We start from the raw sequence: 19,713 nt of genomic DNA, 5'->3' as shown, positions 1-19,713 counted from the left end.
GCACCATTTTCTTTTTGAAGCGGCCTTGTGTGATGTCACACAACTGCCCCAAAAATGCTCCCGACATGTCCTCATTTTTCCAGCCACGCCACCGCAATGCCGCGACAATGCCCCCCCCTGACAACCACCGCTGTCAATCACCTTGTGGCTGCATCCTTCCAGGATACGATAAGTTATCAATATCTCTTGGGCTAAGTATTGTACAGCTGTACAGCACTGTGACTCTTCAATAACACAGTGACAGACTTGCGTAAATGAAAATACTTTTATAGAGGCATGTATACAAATACTGCACCTGGAGTCTAGACAGTCTGACCTTTAAGTTTGGTGAGTAATATTTTCTCAGACATACAGTATGATGTTATTTAGACAGGTGAGTCATGCACAATAATACACAGTTAACAGACAACAATTAACCATTTAACTATGTATCATCATATGAAGCAGCCAACATAAGAATATTTCAGAGGGATAGTAAACTAAAAAACAAAAAACAATCTCTCTGAATTTGCAGGAACTGGCTGTCATTGTTTTGCAATGCTACAGGTATACAAGTGACCTATTGTTTTTTTTAGATAATTTGGTCAGTGAATAGTGCTGTTTACATGGAAATAAATTGTGTTTAACTTTTATTATTGGAAGAACCAATAGACATTTTAAGGGGTAAATGCAATTAGCGGCGAATCGCGGCAATTTTTCGGCCGTTTTTCAATTCGAAACAATTCGACAGTCTAATTTCGGCAAGTGGGTGCCGAAATTGACCATATGCAATAAAAAACGGATTCGATAGTCCCGCTGACGAAAAACGGCCGATTTGACGGATTTTGTTCCGATTTTTTAAAAACGGGTAAAAACGGGAAAAAACACGGAAAAAAATGGCGTGGGGTCCCCCCTCCAAAGCATAACCAGCCTCGGGCTCTTCGAGCCGGTCCTGGTTATAAAAATCCGGGGGAAAAATGGACAGGGGATCCCCCGTATTTTTAAAACCAGCACCGGGCTCTGCGCCTGGTGCAAAAAATACGGGGGACAAAAAGAGTAGGGGTCCCCCGTATTTTTTACACCAGCATCGGGCTCCACTAGCTGGACAGATAAAGCCACAGCCGGGGGTCACTTTTATACAGCGCCCTGCGGCCGTGGCATTAAGTATCCAACTAGTCACCCCTGGCCGGGGTACCCTGGGGGAGTGGGGACCCCTTCAATCAAGGGGTCCCCCCCTAGCCACCCAAGGGCCAGGGGTGAAGCCCGAGGCTGCCCCCCCCATCCAAGGGCTGCGGATGGGGGGCTGATAGCCTTGAGAAAATGACAAGAATATTGTTTTTTCCTGTAGTACTACAAGTCCCAGCAAGCCTCCCCCGCAAGCTGGTACTTGGAGAACCACAAGTACCAGCATGCGGGAGCAAAACGGGCCCGCTGGTACCTGTAGTACTACTGAAAAAAAAATACCCAAATAAAAACAGGAGACACACACCTTGAGAGTAAAACTTTATTGCACACCTGCCGACACACACATACTTACCTATGTTGACCCGCCGACTGCCACGTCTCCTGATCCGACGATCCGGGTACCTGTGAATAAAATTATACTCGCCTCAATCCAGTGTCCAGATATAAATCCTCGTACTTGGCAAAACAAATAAACGAACACCCGGACCAGCGGACTGAAAGGGGTCCCATGTTTTCACATGGGACCCCTTTCCCCGAATGCCGGGACCCCACGTGACTGCTGTCACAGAAGGTCCCTTCAGCCAATCAGGAAGCGCTACTTCGTTGCACTCACCTGATTGGCTGTATGCACGTGTGACCTCAGACAGCGCATCGCAAAGCCTCTCCATTACTTTCAATGGTGGGAACTTTGCCGTCAGCGGTGGGGTTACCCACGGTCAGCCGCTGACCGCGGGTGACCTCACCGCTGACGCAAAGTTCCCGCCATTGAGTATAATGGAGAGGCTTTGCGATGCGCTGTCTGACAGCTCAGACGTGCAGCCAATCAGCAGAGTGCCAGGACGTTGCGCTCGCTGATTGGCTTAAGAGACCTTTCTGTGACAGCAGTCACAGGGGGGGTCTCTGCATTCGGGGAAAGCGGTTCCATGTGTAAACATGGGACCCCTTTCAGTCCGCTGGTCCGGGTGTTCGTTTATTTGTTTTGCCAAGTACGAGGATTTATGTCTGGACACTGGATTGAGGTGAGTATAATTTTATTCACAGGTACCCTGGATCGTCGGATCAGGAGACGTGGCAGTCGGCGGGTCAACATAGGTAAGTATGTGTGTGTCGGCAGGTGTGCAATAAAGTTTTACTCTCAAGGTGTGTGTCTCCTGTTTTTATTTGGGTATTTTTTTTCCAGTAGTACTACAGGTACCAGCGGGCCCGTTTTTCTCCCGCATGCTGGTACTTGTGGTTCTCCAAGTACCAGCTTGCGGGGGAGGCTTGCTGGGACTTGTAGTACTACAGGAAAAAAAATATTCTTGTCATTTTCTCAAGACTATCAGCCCCCCATCCGCAGCCCTTGGATGGGGGGGACAGCCTCGGGCTTCACCCCTGGCCCTTGGGTGGCTGGGGGGGGACCCCTTGATTGAAGGGGTCCCCACTCCCCCAGGGTACCCCGGCCAGGGGTGACTAGTTGGATATTTAATGCCACGGCCGCAGGGCGCTGTATAAAAGTGACCCCCGGCTGTGGCATTATCTGTCCAGCTAGAGGAGCCCGATGCTGGTGTAAAAAATACGGGGGACCCCTACTCTTTTTGTCCCCCATATTTTTTGCACCAGCACCAGGCGCAGAGCCCGGTGCTGGTTTTAAAAATACGGGGGATCCCCTGTCCATTTTCCCCCCGGATTTTTAGAACCAGGACCGGCTCGAAGAGCCCGAGGCTGGTTATGCTTTGGAGGCGGGACCCTACGCCATTTTTTTCCGGGATTTTACCATTCCATTTAAAAATAAAATAAAAAATAAAAAATAATATTTTTAAAAATATATAAATAATACTTGTGCCTCCCAAAAAGACAAACCAAGTACCTAATCCCTTCTAATATAAATACATATGCTATTACCAATAAAAAAAACACCAAAAAAAACATGTTTTAAATTTTTTTTATTAGATTCACCCACCAAAGTGTGGCGGATTGAAAATGACGAATTTACTGTCTAAAAGCACTGTTGTCGAATTTCCAAACTTCAATTGAATATACTTTTGTCGAATTGCCGCATTTGTACCATTGCAGAAAAGTCGAATTTGACAAATGTCGAATTTCAAAAAGTCGAATTTTGAAAGTCCGTTTTTTTGACGGAAAGTACTGAATTGCATTGTCGAATTTTTTTTTTGTGGCAAAAAAGTCCAGTTTTTCGACAATTTAGGGAATTCGACCGCAATTGCATATACCCCTAAATGTCTAAGTATAATTAACTGGCCACTCCCCATGTCACATATTCTCCCTCTTCGGGTAATCTGACAGTTAAAAGTTAGCACAGATTATATCATATGTAGAACTCTTCTCTCTATCTCCCAGGTGGCTGCCCACTTCACTCAGCCCATCACAGAAAATCTAAAGTGTTCACCTCCTGAATCCGCAGGACTACCCAACCCTGGCGGAGAGAAGTGGCTCAAGTAAAGTTCCCCACTGTAGTCTTCAGATCGTGGGTTGCTGGAAGAGGAACAAAAGCTTATTCTTATGGTAACCAATCTGGACAACAATTACTGTAAAACCTCCCTTAGCTAATGTGTGTTTTTGGGGCATCATTCCGAGTTGATCGCTCGCTAGCAGTTTTTAGCAGCCGTGCAAACGCATAGTCGCCGCCCACTGGGGAGTGTATGTTCGCTTTGCAGAAGTGCGAATGCTTGTGCAGCAGAGCGCCTGCAAAATCTTTTTGTGCAAAACAAGACCAGCCCTGTAGTTACTCTTCGTGTGCGTTAATTCTAACGATGGAGGGAAGGCTTTTGTCGTCACACACCCGCCCAGCGAACGCCCAGCCACGCCTACATTTTTCTAAGCACTCCCTGAAAACGGTTAGTTGACACCCAAAAACTCCCACTTCATGTCAATCTTCCTGCGTTCGGCCATGTGACTGGAATGTTCGTTACACTCATGCAAACCCACGATGCTCATTGTACCCGTACGACGCGCCTACGTACACATGCGCAGAAATGCCAATTTTTAGCCTGATCGCTACGCTGCGAACAACGGCAGCTAGCGATCAACTCGGAATGACCCCCTTAGTGCAGCACATGCATGGACATGAGTAGCAGCTTATTAAATCAGATAACACAGTAGAAGAAATTGACAATCACACAGTGGTGCAAGTATTTTGGTATTGGGTTGTACGGCGTACCATTAAGAAATTAGAAGCAGGTATGCTGTATGCCCATACCGCCTTACCATCGGCAGGTCTCAGTTTGTTACATTTTTATGTCTGACATGAAAATGGAACAAACTGCAGGGCACAGGAAGAGAGGGAGACAGAGCCCGGACATTGTACAGTTGCAAGATAAAATGTATTTTATTTAGATGCAGCATGAGTTACGTCATCCCACGCTGGACACTGCAGAGGAGCCGACCGATCCTCCCGGGAACATGGATCAGCATCCGCATGCAGCATTTGGTAGGTATGGGTGTCCTGGAGACAGGATGATGGTGCCAGGCTGAGAGTCATGGGTGGCAATTATACCGAAAGACAAAGGAGGTGAGGGGAGGCTGTGAGAGACAGAATGGGAGGCTGATGAGTTACAGCGGGGGAGGCTGATGAGACACAATATCAGAGGCTGATGAGAGACAGAGAGGAGGAGGATGATAAGAGACAGAGGGGGAGGCTCATGGGAAACAGAGAGGGCACTTATGAGATAGCGGGGGGAGGCTGATGAGAAGCAATGAGAGTCATAAGAAGGGGCCTTATGAGAGACACAGAGTGGGGCTGATGAGACACGGATGCTGACACAGAGGGACAAAGAGAGGCTGCGAGAAACAGAGGGGTGCTCCCAGAGTGACTCGAAATGGGTTAAGTGTCATTCTGACACCCCTTCCCCATTTGAGTGGCCATGCCCCTCGTGATGCGTGGCCATGCCCATTTTTGCCACTGAGAATTTTCCTCTACTTGCACCACTGCACTCACATCCCATGTGTGGAGCCTATGTCCTTGCTATAAAAGCTAACTATACAAACCTATACATAATTATGCATACATTTAGAGTAGCAGCCATTGCATATTTCCTTGTCACACTCATATAATAGTGTTGGCATTCCGAGTAGTGTCGGAATCCCGGCTTTGGTATTTCGACTGCCGGGATCCCAACCGCCGAGATCTTGGCCAGATCCCGGATGGAAGAAATTACTTGCATTATAGTATAACTTATGTATAAACAATGGGCTTGCAAGCTAATATTAGTTTAGTCTTATTGTTACCTTAATTGAAATCAGAACATTATTCTTGTATATAAGTGTGTCCATGACCTCGTGACCAATTTCTTATCATATGGAACCCCATTCAAATGTTTCACTTTTAATTAATTTTATGAGCATGTAGTAAAGCTGTGGTGGTTTCTTATTAGGAAAGTTGACACAAATGGATTACTTATTTACTAAATGTACTCTACGCTTAGGGGGAAATTCTGAGTTGATCGCAGCAGCAAGTTTGTTAGCAGTTGGGCAAAACTATGTGTACTGCAGGGGGGGGCAGATATAACATTTGCAAAGAGTTAGATTTGGGTGGGTAATTTCGTTTCTGTGCAGGGTAAATACTGGCTGCTTTATTTTTACACTGCAATTTAGATTTCAGTTTTAACACACCCCACCCAAATCTAACTCTCTCTGCACATGTTATATCTGCTCCCCTGCAGTACACATGGGTGGTCATTCAGAGTTGTTCGCTCGGTAATTTTCTTCGCATCGCAGCGATTTTCTGCTAATTGCGCATGCGCAATGTTCGCACTGCGACTGCGCCAAGTAAATTTGCTATGAAGATTGGTATTTTACTCACGGCATTACGAGGTTTTTTCTTCGTTCTGGAGATCGTAGTGTGATTGACAGGAAGTGGGTGTTTCTGGGCGGAAACTGGTCGTTTTATGGGTGTGTGTGAAAAAACGCTACCGTTTCTGGGAAAAACGCGGGAGTGGCTGGAGAAACGGAGGAGTGTCTGGGCGAACGCTGGGTGTGTTTGTGACGTCACACCAGGAACGACAATCACTGAACTGATCGCACTGGAAGAGTAAGTCTCGAGCTACTCAGAAACTGCACAGAGAAGTCTTTTCGCAATATTGCGAATCTTTCGTTCGCAATTTTGATAAGCTAAGATTCACTCCCAGTAGGCGGCGGCTTAGCGTGTGCAATGCTGCTAAAAGCAGCTTGCGAGCGAACAACTCGGAATGACCACCATGGTTTTTACCCAATTGCTAACAAACTTGCTGCTGCGATCAACTCAGAATTACCCCCTTAGTGCACATCAGTTATATGCTCCAGTTGTATACTAAATAAAGTATGGACCCCAAAGACTTTTCAGAACTTCCTTTTCTGCCCTTGAAAACTTGTTCTCAATAACGACACAAAAGGGCAATGTTTATAAATACTTGCAATACAGAAAGTGCTTGTAGAGATTGTAAGAAAAGATACACATAAAAAAGCACCGGGAAGCACTGAGCGGCTATAGAGATGCAGCAGGGTGCGTATATTTGAGCATTCAAAGGATGCTCTGGACGGCACAGCAGCAGTGATATGTGCTGCAGGGTGCCATTCTAGGCACTGTGCTAGGCAGAAGCATGGGCCGCAGGGCAGCGATTTTGTGTGACAGCACCGCATGTATATTGCTAGTTGTGGCCCTGCACCAGTGCCGTAACTATACATTTTAGCGCTGTGTGCAAGAAACAGCATTGGCGCCCCCTCCCACCTACCCATACTGAAAAAAGGGCAAGGGCGCACTACAAAAATATAGGGGCATGGCTTAAAAATAATAATGACCACAAAATAATACCAATTCATATTACGCTGCACATTAGTCTCCATTCTTCAAATTACACGTCATTACACCAGGTAGAGTCCCTATCACACATTACGCCAGGTAGAGCCCCCTCTTACACATTACGGCAGGTAGAGCCCCCATTTACACATTACAGCAGGTAGAGCCCCCTCTTACACATTACGGCAGGTAGAGCCCCCATTTACACATTACGGCAGGTAGAGCCCCCTCTTCTACATTACGGCAGGCAGAGTCAAGGCGGGGGCCGCGTCTAAAGTCAAATGAGGGGTTACAAATTTAATAGGCTTCTGGTGGATTGGGAAAAAAAAGGGCACGATAATCCAAACCAGTTGTGATCTAAAGCATATTAAATTGCAATAATAAGAAACAGAATATATATTCTAAGACCTTAATGGACTGCTACACCGTTAACAGTGTCAATTTAAACACACAAAATATATATATAAACGTAAAAATAAAAATTGGATAAAAATACAGATAAAGGTGAAAGAAAACAGTATAGATCTTCACCTTATGGAAGACCTGGCAGATTTGTCCCAGTGGCAGCGCCCGCACTGTGGTGCTCCCATGACAGCTGGTACCCGGCTGCAAATGATTATGGCTGGAGGAGTTAGGCCACTGCCCCCGCCCGAATGCCGAGGCTCTTCACTGCGATGGGCACTGTGGAGGTGCGCTGGCTGGGAGAGACATCATCACGTCTCTCCCTGGGCTCTGAACACACAACAAGGGGCGGAGCATTTGGGGAGAAGCTGCAGCGCTACTTTGTATGTAATTGTGCGCTCGGCAGAGAAAGAGCTGAGCGCACCACTACATGAGGGACAACGGTCAGCGCTGCAGCTAATGGCGGCGGGCGTCAGTGTGGTGGGAAGCGGCCGTGTGGGTGCTGCCAGGTGGTGCGCCCACAGTGCACATGCGCTGTGGGCAAGGCACCGCTGGCACACCGCTAGTTATGGCGCTGCCCTGTACATTAGGTTCAACAAATTCATAATTATCTATTTTATAACATGCTAAATCAGTCTAGCACAGTAAGAGCTGGATGGAGACCCCACTACCCTCACAGCTCTCACTGGCTTCTTGACTTCCCCATGCCCTGTCAGCACCCAAGCTAGCACCCTCCAACCTGCAGCTACAGAGAGATTAAAGAGAGAGAGACACATAGTTAAAGCTGTTTCAAAAAGACTAGTAAATACATATTTTTCTCCAGTTTGAGGAAACAATGTAAAAGGTGAATAGCCAATAATTTCACATTTTCAAATTTTTCAGATAATTTGCACATTTTATAGAAAAAAGGTGCACAGCAAAAGTGTCTTTTCAGCAATATTCAGTCTGCCCATTTTAGTAAGCAACATTTCCGTAGTATTTCTTTAACTGAAACCACTGACTGTAACAATAGCATTCAAGGTGACTGTTACACATTTGCTGATGCTGCATTATGTACTAATTTCTCCATTAGATTCTAACAGATTATTTTGTTATTATGCTATATCACAATGGTATAGGTCAAGTTGTGCATACTGGAGCTATTAAATAAGTGTTCTCCATGGAGAGTCATTTAGGGTCATTTCTGAAAGTTCAAATTTATGAGTACAACAAAAATGCCTATGTGTGACATCATAATCTTATTTTTGCATTAATGAACAGGTTTTGAACAGGAAAATATATTTATTAGTGGGCGATGATAGCGGCATCTACAAGAGAGCACATTTCTGCATCTTCTAATTAGAGATGAGCGGGTTCGGTTCCCTGAGAACCGAACCGTACCAGACTTCACTACCCGAGTCTGGATCCGAGTCAGGCTCGGGTTTTCCCGCCTGACTCGGAAACCAGAACAAGGAAAAACTTCATCATCCCGCTGTTGGATTCTCGCGAGGGTTTAGATTCCATATAAGGAGCCGCGTGCCGCCGCCATTTTCACTCCGGCATTGGAGAGTGTAGAGAGAGGACATGTCTCCATCCTTAGTGTCCTGCATCGGTTCAGTGGTAGTGTCTTGTGCTGCATCAGTCCAGTCACAGTGGTGGTGTCCTCTGCTGCTATATGTCCAGTGCTGCTGTATAAGTCCAGTCCAGTGGTGCTGTGTTGTGCTGCATCAGTTCAGTGGTGGTGTATTGTGCTGCATCAGTCCAGTCACAGTGACTGTGTCCTCTGCTGCTATATGTCCAGTGCTGCTGTATAAGTCCAGTCCAGTGGTGCTGTGTTGTGCTGCATCAGTTCAGTGGTGGTGTATTGTGCTGCATCAGTCCAGTCACAGTGGCTGTGTCCTCTGCTGCCATATGTCCAGTGCTGCTCTATAAGTCCAGTCCAGTGGTGCTGTGTTGTGCTGCATCAGTCCAGTGGTGGTGTCTTGTGCTGCATCAGTCCAGTCACAGTGGTGGTGTCCTCTGCTGCCATATGTCCAGTGCTGCTGTATAAATCCAGTCCATTGCAGTAGTGCTGTGTTGTCCTTCATCAGTCCAGAGGTGTTGTCCCTGTGCTGCCGTATATGTCCAGCGGTACTGCCGTATATGTCTAGTGATCCTGCCGTATATGTCCAGTGATCCTGCCGTATATGTCATATGTCCAGTACTGCTGTATAAGTGCAGTCCACTGCAGTGGTGCTGTATTGTCCTGCATCAGTACATTGGTAGTGTCTTGTGGTGCATCAGTCCAGTCACAGTGGTGGTGTCCTCTGCTGCCATATGTATAGTGCTGCTGTATAAATCCAGTCCATTGCACTGGTGCGGTGTTATCCTGCATCAGTCCAGTGGTGGTGTCCCTGTGCTGCTGTATATGTCCAGTGGTACTGCTGTATATGTCCAGTGGTACTGCCGTATATGTCCAGTGATACTGTCATATATGTCCATCGGTACTGCTGTATAAATCCAGTGATACTGCCGTATAATTCCAGTGGTACTGGCGTATAGCTCCAGCAGTACTGGTGTATAATTCCAGTCCAGTGATACTGTCGTATATGTCCAGTGATACTGCCGTATATGTCCAGCGGTACAGCCGCATAAATCCAGTGATACTGCTGTAATTCCAGTGGTACTGGCGTATAAATCCAGCCCAGTGAAACTGCCGTATAATTCCAGTGGTACTGGCGTATAATTCCAGTGATACTGTCGTATAATTCCAGTAGTACTGGCGTATAATTTCAGCGGTACTGGCGTATAAATCCAGTCCAGTGATACTGCCATATAATTCCAGTGATCATGCCGTATAATTCCAGTGGTACTGGCATATAAATCCATTGGTACTGCCGTATAATTCCAGTGGTACTGCCATATAATTCCAGTGGTACTGACGTATAATTCCAGCAGTACTGGCGTATAAATCCAGTCCAGTGATACTGCCGTATATGTCCAGTGGTACTGCCGTATAAATCCAGTGGTACTGGCGTATAATTCCAGTGATCCTGCCGTATAATTCCAGTGATCCTGCCGTATAATTCCAGTGATAATGGCATATAAGTACAGTGATACTGCTGAATAATTCCAGTGGAAATGGCATATAAGTACAGTGATACTGCCGTATAATTCCAGTGGTAATGGGATATAAGTACAGTGATACTGCCGTATAATTCCAGTGGTACTGACGTATAATTCCAGCAGGACTGGCATATAAATCCAGTCCAGTGGTACTGCTGTATAAATCCAGTGGTACTGGCATATAATTCCACTGATCTTGCCGTATAATTCCACTGATCCTGCCGTATAATTCCAGTGATAATGGCATATAAGTACAGTGATACTGCCGTATAATTCCAGTGGTAATGGCATATAAGTACAGTGATACTGCCGTATAATTCCAGTGGTAATGGCATATAAGTACAGCAGGACTGGCATATAAATCCAGTCCAGTGGTACTGCCATATAAGTCCAGTGATACTGCCGTATAATTCCAGTGGTACTAACGTATAAATCCAGTACAGTGATACTGCAGTATATGTCCAGTGGTACTACCGTATAAATCCAGTGGTACTGCCGTATAACTCCAGTGATCCTGCCGTATAATTCCAGTGGTAATGGCATATAAGTACAGTGATCCTGCCGTATAATTCCAGTGGTAATGGCATATAAATACAGTGATACTGCAGTATAATTCCAGTGGTACTGGTGTATAATTCCAGCAGTACTGGCGTACAAATCCAGTCCAGTGGTACTGCCTTATAAGTCCAGTGGCACTGCCATATAATTCCAGTGATACTGCCGTATAATTCAACTGATCCTGCCATATAATTCCAGTGGTACTGGCATAGAAATCCAGTGATACTACCGTATAATTCCAGTGGTACTGCCGTATAAATCCAGTCCAGTGGTGCTGCCATATAAGTTCAGTGGTGCTGTCCTGTGCTGTATATTATTTACTCCGAATAAAGGAGTAATTCCTTTTTAATCGAAATAATTTTCACAGGGTTTGCCCTGTATGGTGTAGAGCATGGGTCTTCATCCTGTGGCCCTCCAGCTGCTGTGAAACTACACATCCCAGCATGCCCTGCCACAGTTTTGCTATTAAGGTATGCTAAAACTGAGGCAGGGCATGCTGGGATGTGTAGTTCCACAGCAGCTGGAGGGTCGCAGGTTGAAGACCCATGGTGTAGAGGTACCTCTCATGTACCGCATATTGTTATATAACTACTGAAAAATAATGGAGAACGAAAATTTGGAGGATAAAATAAGGAAAGATCAAGAACCACTTCCTCCTAGTGCTGAAGCTGCTGCCACTAGTCATGACATAGATGATGAAATGCCATCAACGTCATCTACCAAGGCCGATGCCCAATGTCATAGTAGAGGGCATGTCAAATCAAAAAAGTAAAAGTTCAGTAAAATTACCCCAAAAAATTAATTTAAATGGTCTGAGGAGAAACATAAAATTGCCAACATGCCATTTACGACACGGAGTGGCAAGGAACGGCTAAGGCCCTGGCCTATGTTCATGACTAGTGGTTCAGCTTCACATGAGGATGGAAGCCCTCATACTCCCGCTAGAAAAATTAAAAGAGTTAAGCTGGCAAAAGCACAGCAAAAAACTGCGCATTCTAAGATGGTATCACAAATCCCCATAGAGAGTCCAAGTGTGTCGGCGGTTGCAATGCCTAACCTTCCCAACACTGGATGGGAAGAGGTAGCTCCTTCCACCATTTGCACGTCCTCTGCAAGTGCTGGAAGGAGCACCCACAGTCCAGTTTCTGATATTCAAATTGAAGATGTCACTCTTGAAGTACAACAGGATAAGGATATGGGTGTTGCTGGCGCTGAGGAGGAAGTTGATGAGGAGGATTCTGATGGTGATGTGGTTTGTTTAAATCAGGCACCGGGAGACACAGTTGTTGTCCGTGGGATGAATAGGCCCATTGTGATGCCTGGGCAAACTACCAAAAAAGCCACCTCTTCGTGTGGAATTATTTCTCCACAAATCTGGACAACAGGTGTCAAGCCGTGTGTTTCCTCTGTCAATCTGTAATGAGTTGGGGTAAGGACATTAACCACCTAGGAACATCCTCCCTTATACGTCACCTGCAGCGCATTCATCAGAAGTCAGTGTCAAGTTGTGAAACTTTGGGTAAGAGCGTAAACAGTCCATTGACACCTAAATACCTTCTTCCTCTTGTACCCAAGCTCCTGCAAGCCACACCACCAACTCCCTCAATGTCAACTTCCTCTTCAGTCAGGAATGTCAGTAGTCCTGCAGGCCATGTCACTGGCTAGACTGAGGAGTCCTCTAGATTCCTCCAGAGGATCCTTGAGAGGTACACCTACTGCTGCTGTTGCTGCCACTGCTGTTTTTGCTGCTGGGAGTCGACCGCAATCCCAGAGGGGATGTCGGAAGACCACTTGTACTACTTCAACTAAGCAATTGACTGTCCAACAGTCCTTTGTGAGGAAGATGAAATATGACAGCAGTCATCCTGTTGCAAAGAGGATAACTGAAGCCTTGACAGCTATGTTGGTGTTAGACGTGCATCCAGTATCCGCCATTAGTGTAGTGCGACTCAGAGAATTGTTTAAGGTAGTGTGTCCCCGGTACCAAATCCCATCTAGGTTCCACTTCACTAGGCAGGCGATACCGAGAATGTACATAGACGTCAGAAAAAGTGTCCTCAGTGTCCTAAAAAATGCAGTTGTATTCACAGTCCACTTAACCACGGACATGTGGACAAGTGGAACAGGGCAGACTAAGGACTACATGATTGTGACAGCCCACTGGGTAGATGTATTGCCTACCAAAGAAACAACTACAGCAGCGGCACTAGTAGCAGCATCTCGCAAACGCCAACTCGTTCCTAGGCAGGCTACGCTATGCATCACCGCTTTCCGTAAGAGGCACACCGCTGACAAACTCTTACGAAACTGAGGGACATCATCGCACAATGGCTTACCCCAATTAGACTCTCCTGGGGATTTGTGATATCGGACAATGCCACCAATATTGTGCGTGCATTACATCTGGGCAAATTCCAGCACGTACCATGTTTTGCACATACAATATTAATTTTGTGGTGCAGAATTTTTTTTAAATTACAGGGGCGTGCAGGAGATGCTGTCGTTGGCCCAAAAAATTGTGGGTCACTTTCGACATTCAGCAACCGCGTGCCGAAGACTGGAGCATCAGCAAACACTCCTGAACCTACCCTGCCATCACCTGAAGCAAAAGGTGGTAACGAGGTGAAATTCAACACTCTACATGCTTTAGAGGATGGAGAAGCAGCAAAAGGCCATTCAAGCTTATACATCCACCTACGATACAGGCAAAGGAGGGGGAATGAACCTGTCTCAAGCGCAGTGGAGTAGGATTTCTGTCTTGTGCAAGGTTCTCCAACCCTTCGAACTTGCCACACATGAAGTCAGTTCAGACACTGCCAGCTTGAGTCAGGTCATTCCCCTCATCAGGCTTTTGCAGAAACAGCTGGAGAAATTGAAGGAGGAGCCATGACGGAGCGAATCCGCATAGTACTGTATGTGGGAAATCAGAGCACTACATTTTGGCCACCGTGCTTGATCCTAGGTTTAAAGCCTATGTTGTATGTCTCTTTCCGGCAGACACAAGTCTGCACAGGTTCAAAGACCTGCTGTTGAGAAAAATGTCAACTCAAGCGGAATGTGAACTGTCAACAGCTCCTTCTTCACTTTCTCCCTCAACTGGGGCTGCGAGGAAAAGGATAAGATTTCCTAGCCCGTTCGCTGGCAGTGATGCAGGGCAGTCTGGAGTGAGTGCTAATATCTGGTCCAGACTGAAGGACCTGCCAACGATTACTGACATGTATACTGTCACTGCATATGATTCTCTCACCGTTGAAAGAATGGTGGAGGATTATATGAGTGGCAGCATCCAAGTAGGCATGTCATACAGTCCGTATGTATACTGGCAGGAAAAAGAGGCAATTTGGATGTCCTTGCACAAACTGGCTTTATTTTACCTAAGTTGCCCCTCCTCCAGTGTGTACTCTGAAAGAGTGTTTAGTGCAGCCGGTAACCTTGTCAGCGATCGGCGTAGAAGGTTACTTCCACAAAATGAGAAGATGATGTTCATCAAAAATGAATTATAAATTTCTTTGGGAAGACCTTTACCAGCAATTGCTTACAGAAAGTACACAGGGACCTGAGATGGTGGATTCCAGTAGGGACGAATTAATATTCTGTGAGGAGGAGGATGTATACACTGAAAGGGGTGAGAAATCGGAAGATGAGGATCAGGTCGACATCTTGCCTCTGTAGAGCCAGTTTGTGCAAGGAGAGATTGATTGCTTCTTTTTTGATGGGGGCCAAAACAAACCAGTCATTTCAGCCACAGTCGTGTGGTAGACCCTGTCGCTGAAATGATTGGTTTGTTAAAGTGTGCATATCCTGTTAACACAACATAAGGGTGGGTGGGAGGGCCCAAGGACAATTCCATCTTGCACCTCTTTGTCTTCTTTGCATCATGTGCTGTTTTGGGGATTAGTTTTTTAAAGTGCCATCCTGTCTGACACTGCCGTACAACTCAAGGGGTACTGCTGTATAAGTCCAGGGGTACTGCCGTATAAGTCCATTCCAGTGGTGCTGTCTTGTGCTGAATCTGTCCAGTGGTGATGTCTTGTGCTGCCATAAGTCCAGTGGTGGTGTCCTGTGCTGTATATTATTTACTCCAAATAAAAGGATTATATACATTACTTATATTATTATCCAAATAATTTTTACAGGGTTTGCCCTGTGTGGTGTAGGGGTATGCTCGCCTGTGCTGCATATTATTGTAATATTCCAAATAAAAGGGTTATTATCCAAATACAGTTTTTAGGCTTTGCCGTGTGTGTGTGGTTTAGGGGTACGCTCTCCTGTGCCACCAATATTGTGCGTGTATTACATCTGGGCAAATTCCAATACATCCCATGTTGTTTGTCTCGCACACTTGTGGTCGCTTTGCTTAGGGGGGTCATTCCGACATGATCGTAGCTGTGCTAAATTTAGCACAGCTACGATCACTGATACAGACATGCGGGGGGACGACCAGCACAGGACTAGTCCTCCCCGCATGTGCGGTGGGGCCGGGCCAGACAATTACAAAAGCATCACCCAGCAGCGATGCTGTTGTACTTTTAGAGTAACTCCCAGTCACACGCAGCCGCTGCGGCCCGCTCCCCCGCACGGTGGCCGGACCGCGCCCGAAAATGGTGGCCAAACTCCGCCGTGCCGTCCCCTCCCGCCCAGCGACCGACTCTGCCTGTCAATCAGGCAGAGGTGATCGCTAGTCAACGACGGTCGTCAGCCATCTGACATGCACTGGCGCACTGCGGCACCGCCGCATGCACAGTTCTGACCCGATCGCACCACTGCGAAAAACTGCAGCGTGCGATCGGGTTGGAATGACCCCCTTAGTCATACAGCTACCTCATTGCACCTCTTTTTCTTCTTTGCATGATGTGCTGTGTGGGACCTAGTTTTTTTAAGTGCCATCCTGTATGCCATTGCAGTGCTACTCCTAGATGGGCCAGGTGTTTGTGCCGCACACTTATGGCGCTTAGCTTAGCCATCCAGATACCTAATTGCACCTCTTTTTCTTCTTTGCATAATGTGCTGTTTGGGGCCTATTTTTTAAATCTGCCATCTTGTCTGCCACTCCTAGATGGACCAGGTGTTTGTTCCGCACACTTGTGTCGCTTAGCTTAGTCATCCAGCCACCTCGGTGCAACCTATTGGCCTAAAAACAATATTGTGAGGTGTGAGGTGTTCTGAATAGACTGCAAATGAGTGGAAATTAATGTTATTGAGGTTAATTTAATACCGTAGGAACAAAATTACCCCCAAATTATGTGATTTTAGTTGTTTTATGTTTTTTTTCAAAATTCATTCAGATCCAAAACCAAAACACGAAAGGGTGGTTTTGGCAAAACCAATCCAGATCCAAAACACGAGCATGGAACCAGAACCAAAACCAAAATGCAAAACACGAAAAGTGCCCGCTGCACATCTCTATAATCCTAATAGAAGGAGCTGTGCAGATTGGATCTGTATTAAACATGAGCATGAAGGGCCTACCTACTACACCAATGGTCAGTGTTGATGCAATAGTATATGTCATCGTTCAGCATTTTGCTTCACTGGAGGAGGACAAAGCTGGCACGTAGCATCAATATTAATATACAGTACCACTACTCATCATGTTGGGCATACGTCCCATGGAAACAGCTAGCTGGTTGGTTCTAAAAAGTCGGTGCTCTCTGTGTTCTACTGTATTTCCTCCATATAAGGATGCTACCGTGATGGGCGTTCCTCTGGGATCCGGTCACCATACACCAAAATCCTGACATGGAACACAATGTCAGAGCCGGAATCCCAACTGCTGGCATCCCAATTGTAATTATGCATGGGTGGGTTAGGTTCAGGCTGGGGGAGCGTGGAAGTGGTTAGGTTTAGGCACTAAGAAGGATTGGGTTAGGGTTAGGCTGTGGGGAGGTTAGGTTTAGCCACCACCAGGGAGGGTTAGGGGATAGGGCTAGGCTGTGTGTGTGTGTGTGTGGGGGGGGGAGTTAGGGTTACAATACTTACAGGTCATTCCACACCAAATCAACACAGGTTTCAGGCTGACCGGTTCAAACAGGCGCTGTCTGTAGAATTATCCCCGAGCACACCTGTAGAGGAACGTGCATTCCTCTAATGTAGGGAACTGGGAAAAATATATTTTGTTGATTTTTTATAACAATTTTCATAAAGGATTCCAAAATGAAAGCTCTTATAGCAAGTGATCCCATCATGATCCCAAAATAAAACTTTAAGGATTTGTTAACAACAATTTTTGTGATTTTTTAAAAAAAATGTTAAATATTGGCTTTTTGAGAAATCATACTTTTGTTTTTGGAATTTGAGATTTTTAATTTTTATGGAAACATACTGCTGTGTTATATATCATACGAATGCCCATAAAAAGAGGTTTAATATGAGACCTAGGCCAATATTTAGTTTATTTACTAATATTCGTGTTTTGGACGTTTTGAAGGGTGTTTGAACTCGAATGGTATCGGGTGCATTTTACTGCAACTTTTTGAATCCTGATACGATCATTCACTAAGCTGCCGAGTTTTGCACAATCGTTTTTTCCGATGTCGATGTGATTCGTAATATCAGGCAGTGTTTTACGGGAGTGATGAGTAAAACACTGCCTGAAAAAACACAAGGAATCCCGGCCGCATCTGTGAGATCCGTGCAGGGCTTCATTGTGTACCTTAAAAAGTTGATTAAAGTCTTAAAAAAATCTGAAAAAAATTGCGTGGGGTCCCCCCTCCTTTGCATAACCAGCCTCGGGCTCTTTGAGCCAGTCCTGGTTGAAAAAATATGGAGAAAAAAATGACAGGGGTTCCCCCATATTTAATCAACCAGCACCGGGCTCTGCGCCTGGTCCTGGTTCAAAAAATACGGGGGACAAAAAGCGTAGGGGTCCCCCGTATTTTTGAAACCAGCACCGGGCTCCACTAGCTGGGGAGATAATGCCACAGCCGGGGGACACTTTGATATCGGTCCTTGCGGCCGTGCCATTAAAACCCCAACTAGTCACCCCTGGCCGGGGTACCCTGAAGGAGTGGGGACCCCTTCAATCAAGGGGTCCCCCCCCTTCCAGCCACCCAAGGGCCAGGGGTGAAGCCCGAGGCTTTCCCCCCATCCAAGGGCGGCGGATGGGGGGCTGATAGCCAAGTGTGAAATTGTGAATATTGTTTTTAGTAACAGTACTACAAGTCCCAGCAAGCCTCCCCCGCAAGTTGGGTTTGCGTTTTTTTTTTTTTTTTTTTTGCCAAGTACGTGGATTATTCAAAGGCCGGATTCTTCACTGGATTATGTGAGTATAATTTTTTCCACAGGTACCCCTAGGATTCTACATGGAGAAGAGGACCGAGCCTCGTGGGAACATAGGTAAGTATGTGTGTATGTTGGTGTGCATGTATGTAATAAAGTTGTACTGTCACGGTGTGTGTGTCCTGTTTTTATTGGGGTATTTTTTTGTAGTAATACTACAGGTACCAGCGGGCCCGGTTTTCCACCGCATGCTGGTACTTGTGGTTCTCCAAGTACCAGCTTGCGGGGGAGGCTTGCTGGGACTTGTAGTACTGTTACTAAAAACAATATTCACAATTTCACACTTGGCTATCAGCCCCCCATCCGCCACCCTTGGATGGGGGGGGGACAGCCTCGGGCTTCACCCCTGGCCCTTGGGTGGCTGGAGGGGGGGGACCCCTTGATTGAAGGGGTCCCCACTCCTCCAGGGTACCCCGGCTAGGGGTGACTAGTTGGGGTTTTAATGGCACGGCCGCAGGGACCAATATCAAAGTGTCCCCCGGCTGTGGCATTATCTCCCCAGCTAGTGGAGCCCGGTGCTGGTTTCAGAAATACGGGGGACCCCTACGCTTTTTGTCCCCCGTATTTTTGGAACCAGGACCAGGCGCAGAGCCCGGTGCTGGTTGATTAAATATGGGGGAACCCCTGTCATTTTTTTCTCCATATTTTTCCAACCAGGACCGGCTCAAAGAGCCTGAGGCTGGTTGTGCTTAGGAGGGGGGACCCCACGCAATTTTTTTTTTGTTTTTACAGTAAACAGACCCTTTCCCATAGATAACCATGCACAGATCTCACTGATCCGTGCATGGTTGTCCAAATTCGACTGGAAAAAGCAGGTCTATTTTTTTGCTGCTTTTTTTAACGAATCGAAAAAAAACAGACCCGCACTTGAGCACTCAGAAACTAACACCCAAATACGAATGAATAGTGAATGCCCGTATTCTATGAAATAAAAGCCGCGTTTGACCGATGGTCTATTCATTCGTATTTCGGAAGGTTGTCATTCAAACCATTACGAATAGACCAGACACTGCCAAGATTGGAGCTTAGTGAATTCCCGGATTGGGACTTAGAAAAAAAAACACAAATCGGGCAAACTCGATTTTTAGTAAATACTGGCCCTTGTCCAAGTCTCTAGCTCAATTAGGTGAGCTGCAACTGCAATAAAAAAAAAAAAAAACACATTAATACAGGTGGAGTATCCCTTATCTAAAATGCTTTGGACCAGAAGTATTTTGGATATCTGATTTTTCCGTGTTTTGGAATAATTGCATACCATAATGAGATATCATGGCGATGGGACATAAGTCTTAGCACAGAATGCATTTATGTTTCATATACACCTTATACACACAGCCTGAAGGAAATTTTAGCCAATATTTTTAATAACTTTGTGCAATAAACAAAGTGTGTGTACATTCACACAATTTATTTATGTTTCATATATTCACCTTATAAACACAGCCTGAAGGTCA

At 46.0% G+C, this 19,713-nt stretch overlaps 1 long non-coding RNA gene across 2 annotated transcripts in view; it reads left to right on the top strand.

Annotated features, from left to right (window-relative positions):
• Positions 1 to 19,713, top strand: part of LOC134947639 (uncharacterized) — a 199,776-nt gene that overhangs the window by 140,712 nt on the left and 39,351 nt on the right. For both annotated transcript variants that reach the window (XR_010182673.1, XR_010182672.1), the window contains 2 exons: positions 3,505 to 3,669; positions 4,501 to 4,594. This is a non-coding gene — a long non-coding RNA (uncharacterized LOC134947639). The remainder of the gene's footprint in view (positions 1 to 3,504; positions 3,670 to 4,500; positions 4,595 to 19,713) is intronic.

This window comes from Pseudophryne corroboree, chromosome 8 (genome assembly GCF_028390025.1).
Source record: "Pseudophryne corroboree isolate aPseCor3 chromosome 8, aPseCor3.hap2, whole genome shotgun sequence".
NCBI classification, from domain to species: domain Eukaryota; kingdom Metazoa; phylum Chordata; class Amphibia; order Anura; family Myobatrachidae; genus Pseudophryne; species Pseudophryne corroboree.
The sequence above is the reverse complement of the archived record's forward strand: the minus strand, read 5'-3'. Positions and strand labels throughout refer to the sequence as shown.